The 13,081-nt window shown below is 34.5% G+C and overlaps 1 pseudogene; it reads left to right on the top strand.

Moving 5' to 3' along the window:
- The first annotated feature begins 321 nt into the window (after nucleotides 1-321).
- LOC111784925 lies at nucleotides 322-1,371 on the top strand (annotated as a pseudogene).
- The last annotated feature ends 11,710 nt before the right edge of the window (nucleotides 1,372-13,081 follow it).

Genomic DNA, 13,081 nt, shown 5'->3' with positions numbered 1-13,081 from the left:
CAGATGTTTGTCCACATTGTCAAAAGAAGAGTAAAGGGCCCAACAAAGTGGTTGAATTGGAATCACGGCTTTCTCAACTTCAGGAGGAACTAAAGAAAACAAGTGATCAACTAAGTGCATCTAAATCACACAAAAAGCAAGCAAGCAGAAGAAGCAAAGAAACAACTATTAGATATGTCTGCAAAGCTTGAAGAATCCCAACAGTAGGTGTTTGAGCTCTCAGCTTCTGAGGAAGATCGTGTTCAAGAACTGCACAAACTTTCTCAAGATCGTGATCGAGCCTAGAAGTCCGAACTATAAGCTGTTCAGAAGCAGCACGCAATGGATGTTGCTGCATTGGCCTCCGCTATGAATGAAGTTCAGAGGCTCAAGGTCCAGCTGAACATAGTGTCTGAATCCGACCAAACCCAAAGTAACCTCGCTGAGTCTGTGGAAAATCTTCAATCAAATGGAATCAAAGCTATTGAAGCCTACAACTCTTTGTCACTATAATTGGAGCAATCAAAAGATCAGAATTCATGGAGGGATGACTTTGATTTTTATGGAGGGAAGGAAACATGCCAGAAAGGTTTAAATTTCGGTCGTGTTGGTGGTGGATTTAGGAATTATGGCTCAAATGGTTCGTATGAGAGGAGTAACACGTATTTGAATGGGGATGATTCGTCTAACTCGAAGTGGGGTTCGTCTAGGGTCTTTGATGAAAATAAGAGGAAGAAAGATGAAGGTAATTCTGGCGGTGGTGGTGGTGGCAGTCGACCGAAGCTTAATCTCTGCAGCCACGTACGCTGCCGGTGAATGATGTGAAGTCGTCGGGGATATCAGGGACGACGGCGAGGTCCAAGAGTTCGAACCCATTTGGAGAGGCGAGGCCGAGGGAAGAGGTTCTAGCTGAGAAAGGACATGATTGGAAAAAACTTAACGAGGAGTTAGAGTCGAAAATTAAGGAAGTGTTAGGGGAGAAGACTGAAAAATCCAACGCCATTAGGAAAAAGAGCTTTTGGCAATGGAACTGGTCAGACTGCTGAGGACAAAACAGAGAGGAGCTGGAGGAAGCTGAGTTTCAATAACTCTAGACTAGTGGGGCGGGGTGCTCAACCTGATAAAAATCCTAGTGGTTTTGTGGATGCTAATTGGGCTGGTGACGTGAACGACAGATGCTCCACAAGAGGTTTTTGTTTTACAGCAGGCTCTGCTGCAATTGCATGGTGCAGTAAAAAGCAAAGCACCGTTGCTTTGTCAAGTTGTGAAGCAGAATATGTAGCTACTACAATGGCTACTCAAGAATTTTTATGGATGATCAGGAGGCTTAATCAAGAAATGGTGACTACTCATTATCATTTTGTTCGAGAGAATGTTAATGCAGGATGTTGAATAGCAGAANATACAAGAATTTATCCTTCCAAAATTATTTCTTAAGCTCGAGAAAAAGATAAGAAAGAAATCTCATGAAGTAATCTAGAGCTAAAATGTTTAGAACATCCTAATTAATAATGATTTACTAGGTTTTAACTCCAGCAAGATTTACGTTTTTCAGTGAACTTTCAAGGGCCATAACTTAAGCTACAACTCACTAAATAGTAAGAAATCAATCCCTAAATCTTCATTGCAACACCATCTTCAAGTTCTATAAAGAAATCAAGAGGTGAAAGGTACTATACAAGGTTGGGAAGATCGATTTTTATAGGTGTCGACGCTGGTCAATCTTGTCTTCTTCCCCTACTTCGAGAAAAATGGCAATGATATAGGTAGTTCAACACCAATCCAAACCTGATCCTGCCTCATTTTTTCTTTAGTTAAACTCAATGTAGATAAGTTCTCAAAAAACTCAGTACGGTTCTAAAGCAATACTCAAAGATAGAAATACCAAAGAAACTTTGGAGTAATTTAGATACTGAAAGCTCGAGAACCGAGGACCTGAACGTCAAGGATGAAGTAAGTAGCTAAGCTAGATTTTTCTTAAGAAATAATCATAGGAATCCTTTGATTTTCGGTACAAACCATCAGTAAGAATTAATGGGAGATGAAAAAAATAACCAAGAGCCATGAGTTAAGGACCTAAACTAAGCGTTTTTCTTGAGATTCAAGTAACATAAAAAACTTTGATGTGTATAAAATTTTACAACTGAGCATAATATGACACTTTAAGGGTATACATGAAGTTTGGGGGTTTTGGACAGAGATAAGTAGCAAAACTACGTAATGATGCAAAATGACCAAANCGGTACAAACCATCAGTAAGAATTAATGGGAGATAAGTAGCTAAACTACGTAATGATGCAAAATGACCAAANACAGAGATAAGTAGCAAAACTACGTAATGATGCAAAATGACCAAAATGCCCCTATGACGGTTACCTCTAAATACCGTTAAATTTTATATTCGGTCTATTTCATGATAATCAAGGATTAGGTAAAGTTTCAAAGTAAATGAAACATGTTTAGAGACTAAACCAAGAATTAAAGGTAAAATTACAAAAATACCCCTAGGTTTCTTTAAGATATTTCAAAGTTCAAATACCGTCCAAATGACCGAATGATCTAAGGAAGATCTACTGATAAAGACATAAAGATTTACTTGAGGTTTCAACAAGTTTGGATGAGGTTAAGAAGCTATACAAAGGAAATAGGTTAAATGATCAAAATACTTGTGTAATGAGCTTATGAAGTTTAAGTTTCTNAGATTGACTTGAGGTTTCAACAAGTTTGGATGAGGTTAAGAAGCTAAACAAAGGAAATAGGTTAAATGATCAAAATACTTCTGTAATGAGCTTAAGAAGTTTAAGGTTCTAAATAATTTTAGGGTTATATAAGTAAAAGCTTAATAAAAAAGGATAAAATTATCCCTAANAAAGATTTACTTGAGGTTTCAACAAGTTTGGATGAGGTTAAGAAGCTATACAAAGGAAATAGGTTAAATGATCAAAATACTTGTGTAATGAGCTTATGAAGTTTAAGTTTCTAAATAATTTTAGGGTTATAAGTAAAAGCTTAATAAAAAAGGATAAAATTATCCCTAATTATCCCTAACCAAATTTAAGATTCTTTTAGAACTTTCATGGGGCACGTTATGATTCATGATACTCTGAATGGCTCAGGCATGTTACTATGATGAGTTCATAATTTATGTAATTTGAGTAGGGCTTAAAAAAAGGAAAGGCCATACAAGCCTTATATCAATTTTGACAAGAAGAATGCTAGGTACCACACAAGAGTAAAGGACAAAAGTCCTCGAACTCAGAAACTCAAGAAACCCTTAAATCTCTTATGGTGGAGCATATTTATGACTCAGACTACATTTCTTNAAGTCCTCGAACTCAGAAACTCAAGAAACCCTTAAACCTCTTATGGTGGAGCATATTTATGACTCAGACTACATTTCTTGGAACATAAGAAGCCTTGGAACGTAAAAAGTATGATTAAGACTATGCCGCATGGAATGTATGAACCCTAGGGCATAGGTATTCAGACTATGTCGCTTAGAATGTAAGAAACTTTGGCATAGACTTTCAGATTGTGTCGCTTGGAACATAAGAAACCTTAGAAGTAGGCTTCAGATTACATCGCTTGGAGCGTAAGAAGCCTTGAATATAGGTTTCGAACTGTATCACACGAAATGTATGAAGCCCTAGATACATGTTCAGACTATGCCTCTTAGAACGCATGAAGCGTTGCACGTAGTGTAACGACCCTAAATTTCCACATACTCAGAGTCGCTACAAACGTCTCATACTCATCTTTAATGTGGAAATATAACTCTTAAATTGAACATCATTTATTATATGAACTTCGAAGACGCTTAAAGCAACTTTTTCTCTGTAAAACACAGGCATGGTCTTACGTGTTTAAATACGAAGTACTGAAATTTAGAGAAAATAAAAACAAATACAAAAAATTTAAAACAATGAAATGTAAAACAACCTATCCTAAATGAGGTCTAAGTATTGTCTTTATTTTTTTCTTAATTATCTAAGTAATGTTTGTATTTTTTTTGACGCACTTATCTAAAAATCAAATAAAGAACAAATTATATGGTTTTGCTTGTTGAGTTAAGTAAAATTAATATCTCAAATTTTGGGAAAAAAACATTTTTTAAAAAAATCTGATTTTAGTCCTATCTCAATTTCAAAATCGATGGAAGCAAAAATTTCTATGAAAATTTAGTGGACAAGTATTTGAATTTGAAAAAATGTCACTAAAGAGGAGCCATCACCAATAAGTTTTTATCCCATCTTTCCTCTACGAGATTTGCTTTAATTTTTTTGACTTGTAATCTTCCTCACGATGCCCATTGTTTTGTGTTATTTTATAAAGATCCCATTATGAACTCTTCACAAGAATGTTATGGAAAAGTGGTCACGAAGTTGTCTATTGTCTCATTTGCCTCCATATTGGTCTAAAAGCTGAAAATTCCTTAAGTCCTTCAAGTATGTATCCGCGTGTTGCAATTGCCGCACTGGTGGTTGGCGATGTGGTTCCATCTAGTTATACTGTCACTTTTGTCCTACTNTACAATGAAAAATTTATGAAGATTCACTCGTTCTTTGTTATTCTGTACAAAAGTATACTGCCTAATTCACTAATTCGTAGGAAGATACTGAACTTTTGTATTTGAAAAAAGTTTCAGGAGGGATGATCTCTGAAGTAGATGATGGTTGATAGAGTAATCCTTGATCGTAATTTCCAGTATGAGTACTTGGGCCAACATGAAATTTGTGGTTGGTAGTAAAACACCGATTCTCCTCTTGAGACTTAATTCGATCTTCATAGATTTCTCGAGATATTTTCTTACGAAGTTTTGTTATTGCATCTATAACAGCCTCGGGTTTAGGTGGACAACCCGGCAAATACACATCGACAGGAATTAACTTATCGACTCCCCGAACAGTACTATAAGAATCGGTACTGAACATCCCTCCTGTAATTGTACATGCTCCCATAGCAATAACATATTTTGGTTCAGGCATTTGCTCATATAATCTTACTAAAGAAGGAGCCATTTTCATTGTTACCGTACCCGCTGTTAAAATTAAGTCTGCCTGTCTAGGACTAGATCTTGGTACCAGTCCATAACGATCAAAGTCGAATCGTGAACCTATTAATGAAGCGAATTCAATGAAGCAACAACTGGTACCATAGAGAAGCGGCCATAAACTGGAGAGTCTTGACCAATTTGAAAGATCATTTGATGTAGTTGAAATAACTGAAGTTTGGGTTGTTCGATCAAGTAAGGGAAACTCGATGGAATTCATAACTGTCTCAATGTTTTTTTTAATTGTCTGAATATTCAAAAACTAAGACCATTCCAATGCTCCTTTTCGCCATGCATAAACTAAACCGACAATTAGGATAAGCACGAAAATTAAAGCTTCTATAAAGACGGATACCCCTAATACATCAAAACTCATTGCCCATGGATAAAGAAAAACCGTTTCAACATCAAAAACAACAAAAACTAGAGCAAATATATAATAACGGATTCGAAATTGTACCCAAGCATCGCCCATTGGTTCTATTCCCGATTCATAACTCGAAAGTTTCTCTGGCTCTTTGCTAAGAGGGGCTAAAACTCCAGAAATAAGAAATGCCAAAATCGGAATAACACTTGATATTATTAGAAATACCCAGAAAATATCATATTCGTAAAGCAGAAACATAAACGTACTCCTATCAATGTGGAAAATATACCGGATTAGTCGATTCGAATTGAAATGAATTGTTGTTTTAAGTAATCCTCAAAAAAACAATTCATTTTTTTTTACCGAATCACCTCCTTTCGTTTGTTTGCTTCGGTACATGTCTCGTTTGAAGATTCATCCACTAGAATCCTATTTATATAATATCTATTATATCCATAATAAATATATAATAAATATTATATATTTATATATAATTTATATATTAAAGTAGGAACTTCTATTTAGGAACTTTTAGTGATTGAATAAGGAAAGAGAAGACGACTACTTTAGTTTTGTGCTGTACTAGATAAGGTATACCAAGAGAAAAGCCTATTTGACAATGTTTACAATGAAAGTTACCAAATTCTCAAACTCTAGCTTGGCCACAAATCAAATACAGTAAGTCGTTCGTAGATCCATGTGATTTACTAGTGCATTCGATTTGCATTGGGTTAGGGTGGAGTTTTTAACCGGTTTCATGTCATGATTTTGAAACCAAAAATTTACTAGAATTGGGGTAGGTAGCCCAAAGAGAAGAAGTATTACAAATTTCTTGATTTTGTATGGGAAAATAGGCAAATTTGCATATGTAATTTATCTACAAAGATGAGACATTAATGATGAACCAAATCAAGTGGACAGTTACAAACAATACAAATACAAACAATAATGAGGAAAGGAAAACAATTCTTTTTTTTAATTATTAAAAATATAGGGCTATACGGACTCGAACCGTAGACCTTCTCGGTAAAACAGATCAAACTTATTATTATCAAAATGATTTGAACTGTTTCAAAGACCCAACATGCATTTTTTTGCATTGGGCTCTTTCATTAACTGCTATAAATAATAAGCAAGTTAGTCTACCATATTTTTTCTTGACAGAAAGAAAAAGAGATGGTTCCATGTGCTCTGATTCATTATTTTGATTCGAATCTAGGAGCACTACCAAAGTGTTTCAAAGAAGGGTTATCCTGACGTAGGTCTGCTTCTGACCTAGATCAACTTAAGTTAAATGGAATCTCTATCGTCCTGCTTCTGCTTAAAGCATAAAATATGAAACTTCATACACCTTAAAGTTGTTCATAAGATAGGACGAAAGATAATTTTGTTTGAGGTCCTGATACTCATTATGCCTAGCATTGAATAGACGGGGTATTCACCTTATCAATATCTCAAATCAATGATGGGTAATGTAGCGAAACTGATTGCAAAAGATTTCTCCCTATGCCACTAGATATTTGCCGTCACAATAAGTTCAGTCCACCACTAGACAAGATTGTCCCCTCAATACCATAAGTAACAATCTCAGCCCACCGCTAGCAGCCTCACATAAGCCCACAACATATTATGTCACATTATGTATCATCATCAACCTCACGATAAATCCATCACTAGCCAATATTGTCCCCTCAATACGATAAGTAACAATCTCAGCCCACCGCCAGCAGCCTCACGATAAATCCACTGCAAAAATAATGTCAAGAATGGGATTCAAACCCATGCCCTTTCGGACCAGTACCTGAAATTGGCATCTTAGACCAACTTGGCCATCTTGACAATTTATTTTGTAACAACTCAAAATAACTACTAGCTTATATCATCCACTTTGCTCGATCACATATCGTCGTCAACGTCATGATTTTAAAATGCGACTTTGTCATGTCTGGGAGTCGAAAAAGTTTATTGGATTCCTAGGCCAACTAGGTTGCTAAACACACCCTTTACAATCTTATTGTCTTATTTAGAAGCACGCATCCATATTTTGTTGCCTATTTTTGTTTTGTTGACGGCATATAATTTTGAATGAGACACATACATGTACCGTAGAAACATGAGCTAGATTAGATAGGGTAATATATCATGCATTTTCGAATATGCAGTAGGGATGTTTTGTGCAAGAACAAGGAATCTAATGTAAAGTGTTTCAATGTGATAAATAAAACAGTATGGTGAGAGGTGTGTTTTCTTAAAAAAATATATATAACTTGAAAAAAAAAGGTTAATAAAATTAAAGCTCAAATGAAGAGTATTCATCAAAGTTAAGGTGAGAATCCAATCTATTATGATCCATCTTAAAAAGCAAGAATTTCCATAATTCACCAAACCTTAGATCATTTTCCAACAAAAAAACAATAACCAAGAGCTTCTACACCTCAATCTACTTTCAAGAATGATTCTACACCCATACTAATGGTCATTGAGGACATTGGCTAGTTTAAGTTTGAGGGTATTAAAGCAATAATAACCCCTTGCAAAATGCAAAGCAAAGAAAAAAAAATTGATAAAAGGAATGTCATGATAAGAGAATGTTAATGAAATAAATTATGAAGCCAAGTCATAAAAGCAAAGGTAAAAGAAATGGTAATCATTCTAGAAATGTTTTGTGAAATACGGGTGGAAGTGAGAAATGTGTTATTTTTATTGTAAGATTTGGTTATAAGTGTAGGGTGAAATGTGGGAAAAAACTGAATTGAGGAAGGAATATAAGGAATATGATCTAAATCATGCCTTTGATGAATACTCTACAAACAAAAATATATGTTCAAAAAAATTTGTTAATAAGAAAAAAAAAATGGAGAGAGAATGATTGCTCGAGGATGAGCAATCTCTTAAAGTTTTGAGGTGTGATAACTCTCCAAAACTAGAGTGATATCAAATCTTTTTATAGTTAATTTTGCACTCATACTCACCATTTTCTCATTTCTTTTAAATAGTATACATGAAATAGTCAAGTGTTGTTTAACATGAAAAGAAGATTAATTTGATAAATCTGGCTTAATTGTACACTTAATTGAGTTATTTGGTAAATTTCTAGAACATTTATGCTGTACCATGATGTTAACCATGATGTTGTAGCAAATCTGGAAATTGCTGACCCTGCTGAAGCAATCCAGAAAGCAAATTTTTTGGGATGACATAGAAATTTTAATCCACATTAGCCGTTCACATGGGTCATTCACTACCAAATTAGAAACATCCTAGGTAGACGATTTTATTCTTTCTCAGCCCTAAATGAGAAGAAACCAACCTAATAGAAGGAAAATGATATCTAAAAAAAGGAGAAAGCCACATTTTAGGGAAGCCACATTTTAGGGAAGAAAATTAGATTAGACAGCAGCATCTACCCTGTTAAACCAAGGAAGAAAGAAAACCCTAATACAGAAGCAGTTGACAACAGGAGGAAAAGAAGACCAAGAAGCATAGATTAGGGCAAAGTGAGAGCTCGAGGGAAGGGAACTAATTTCCATATTATACTTTTACATTTTTAATTCAAAATTTTAGAGAGCAATAACGGAGAATGAGTTTCAAGCATATATTTTTTTATTTAAAAAATAACATGTTATGAATCACGATTCTATTTTTATTATAAACAATTTAACAAAAGTAAAAACAATTAAAAAAACAAGAATTAATTAATAATAACTAATCCCTTCCCTAAGAGGAACTCTCACACAACTACTGCCCCAAAATGCTCAACAAACTCCTTCTCACAAAACCATATGTTACAAAAAGAAAAAAAGAAAGAAAGAATTAGAAATACAAACAAATGGGTTCGTTTATTTATTTATTTACTTTTGGGTTATTACGGATCAACTATCTTCCATTACACTTTTTTTCAACTATAAAAATTGAAACAAATCAAGCACAAATGTGTTCATACTCATCTCTTTTCCTCTCCCATTTCAACCATATGAGTTTATTTTCAACACTTGTACTTTCTCTCTTAATTTCATGGTTCTTTACTAACCAATTCACTACCATAGAAGGATCATTCATCCAAAACCCAAATATTATCGTCAAGATAACAAATGCTCTAAAATCTAAAAATCAACTCACTGTTCACTGTAAATCTGGCGATGATGACTTGGGAGTCCACAAGCTTACATCTTGGGCCAGCTACGACTTCAGTTTTCATCCAAACTTATGGGGCACGACATTGTTTTACTGTTCCTTCCAATGGCCTAGCTCATTTCATTACTTTGATGTCTACATTGATAAAAGAGATAGAGAAAATTGTGAAAGTAGCCTATGTTCGTGGCATATGAGTGAGGAAAATGTCTGTATGTTCAACTATAAAACCGATAATTATGATATTTGCTACAACTGGTCAGGTAAAAAATCCATATATCCATAAATTTGAAAGTCTAATTTTAATATTGAAATGAATAAATGTCTTTGACATGTTGTTTATGTGGAATTTTTTTTTCTTTTAATGCTTGATATGATTAGTACGAGTGAAATGTAAACGATGTTAATTACCTATCGACATAATTATAATATGAAAATTTGTTAACTTATTTTGGTCATGATTGATAATCAAAACAACTCTATGAGATGCGACATTGCATTAGAAGGATTTTGACGTAGAGTAAATGTAAGGTAGAACCTTAGGCTTGGCCTAGAGTAGAGGCAAGTCGGTTAGAGTTGTTACATGTATGATTGAACAAAGTTTAGTTTAAGTCATGTTCGGTTAGCGACGAACCTTGTCTAAAGTCTAATGAAGCCATAAAGTCTGGTAAAAAAAAGGTTTTTCATGATTGTGTCAAAATTGTGACGTTGTATGGTTTAAAATGTACGACTGAGACAATATTCGAAAATGCTAACACAATGTACCGTGTGGTCCATCGAATCAAGTTCACAACCAATTGTTATTAGAAGACAGCCATGGTGTAGTAGTCCCATTTATTTAATTTCCCAACTTTGAGAGAAATTAACGGAAAATATTGAGTTTATGTAAGGAAATGATAATACAAATATATGATATAAAAGAGACTTTACATTATGTCATAAATGATGAGGTAATAATATATACATTTTCATTGAGAAATGACATATTAGAGGAGGGAAATACGGACTTACCATAATAAGGCATTTCGCAACTCGATCATAGATGGTAAAAGAACAATTGAAAGGTTCATTATTTTTTAAAACAAATTGAAAACCAAGAGTTTCCAAAATTTCTAATTCATTTTGAATTAGAAAGAACAATAAATGGGGTTTTCAAGTAGTTATCAAATTCTAGATCTATTTAATAAAAAAAAGCCAGAACTATTTCAAATTCTAGATCTCTTGGTTTGTTTGGTTTAAGGTTTTGTTTATGATGCTTATGAATCAAATAATTATGTTTGGTGTAGTATGGAAAATGTTATAAGAAAGAGTGGACCTCACATATTCATGATACATAAATGTACGACATAGAGACTAGTAAAGAGTTAACCAATTCATCTTAAGATCATGTATAAAACTGTGATTGATAAATAGGACTTGGGACCCAAGTGATGAGATATGATGTAACACTTCAAAAAGAAAGGAAATTAGCTCCAATAAGAACAAGCTGCTGTGTAAGATCCAAAGAATTCAAGGAAAGAAATAAATTAATTGGATCATGCAAGGACAAGAGTCTTAAACAAGTCATTTCTACACCTTAGAAGTAATTATAAGAATTTAAGGCCTTTTGACAAAGATTGGAAAGGAAAAACTAAGTGAAAAGAGCAAAAAGATCATTTTTTTCAATTTCCAAGAATCTTTCTCGATTTTTAATTCCTTATCTAGAAGGAATTTCAAGATGGTCGAGAAGGGAAAAATGACCAACAACATCAAGGGAGGAAGGATTTTAAGAAAAATTATGGATGTTTCGGGAAAAATAATAATAAAATATTCAGAATGTGACAAATTACCTACCAAAAAATACCCGTGAAGTTCCACTTATTTACAACAATGTAATTAAAGAAAATCTGCAACTAGATTTGGTAATTACAACACTCTAATTAAAGAAAATCTGCAACCAGATTTGGTATCAGAACAGTCCAGCAAAGAAAATCAATTGCATATTCACATCCAATAGTTTTGGAGATCCAATCGTTAAATTTGAAAACCAATGTCGGTAGCACCTTCATCGTTTTAGATATTTCTAACTGAAGTTTTAGAAACATTTAAAATAAAAAACGAGAAAATTCACCACAATTCTAGAACAATCAATGGCGGTGCAAGCTTGATCCATAAATACGAAGTTATGGACAATGTTTTAAGACAAGAATCTAGTGATGAAGATTCCTGAAATTCGAGTTTGAAGCTTTTAGATTATGGATTTTTCTTCCTCAGATTTCTTCTAAATTCGAGGGTTGTGATTAATCATTTTCCATCCTACCAACTCCTACACATTCCATATGGGATTTTCAATAAGTTTCATAAAGGAATCGGGCAATGGAAAGCTCTAGAATCGGCTGCCCCAAAAGAAGGCGAGAAACATGTTTTCTGACGAACTTTGGAAGGTTATAACTCAAGCTACAGACCACGACATGGTGTGAAATTGGCCCCTACTTCTTCCTTGAAACTTCATCTAAACGTTTCGTGATTCAATTTTCCCATTAGAGGGAAGACACTAGTTGTGGTTCAAAACCAGTTCATGAGGAAAAACGAATTTGAACTACAAAAGGTTAGTACTCAAACTCCTTTGAGTTTTAATACTTATGAACATGCTAGTTATTTACTATAATTGATGTTCTAAGAGTGCCTAAGACCCAAATTGTAACGACCCTAAATTTCCACATATCTAGAGTTGTAACTAACGTCTCATGCTCATCTGTAACACAGAATATAACTCTAAGAAATTCTCATCTTTATTAGCGGAAAAAATTAAACCTTCAGAATATGTTAAAACATTAGAAAACACGTCGGACTTATGTGTTTCAAACATCATATTGGAGTTCAAAATAAGATAAAAATAATTACAAATTAAATAATTTAAATAAATGAAATGTAAGCACCCTATCCTAACAAAGTCTAGGAATTTTAAACATGCAACTATCCTATGCACGCGCCACAGTCTCTGATCATGATGCCACCGTCAACAGTACATGGGAGCCTTGCCTTTACCTGAAAAACAATATGGCACACGGCCCTCGAAATACTCAGTAAGTGACCCCACTATAGGGGCCTATCTCTAATCATCTTAAGGGCGGCCTCCAGTCTCGGACAAATTGGATGTGTAGTACTTCCCTACACACGACTCACACGTGCGAGTGTGAATCCTCAGGGTGCTCGCACACCCCCCTGGACCCTCTGGTCAAGCTAATCTGTAGCGATGTTCGGAGGTCAGCGAAACCCCATGGTGTCATGCGCCTCATGAACACCATCTGTGTGCATTCGCACCTATGCGCATTCGCGCTCATCATACGGTGCACGTCTGCACTCATAATCTCTTGGGGAAGTAGCCGTATGCTTATGAACATACAATATGCATGAGATCCCTGTAAGTCCAATTATACATCTCTTCTCATACAACCCTCTAGTTTCATCTCTTAGTTACACTATGTAACACATGCTCGTGGATATTTACATTAATATCATTTTCATACTCTTAGGGTTGTATCCTATGTCGATCTAACGACATGATGCAATAT

This window comes from Cucurbita pepo, unplaced genomic scaffold (genome assembly GCF_002806865.2).
Source record: "Cucurbita pepo subsp. pepo cultivar mu-cu-16 unplaced genomic scaffold, ASM280686v2 Cp4.1_scaffold000299, whole genome shotgun sequence".
NCBI lineage: Eukaryota > Viridiplantae > Streptophyta > Magnoliopsida > Cucurbitales > Cucurbitaceae > Cucurbita > Cucurbita pepo.
Note: the sequence above shows the minus strand (reverse complement) of the source record. Positions and strands in the feature narration are given on the sequence as shown.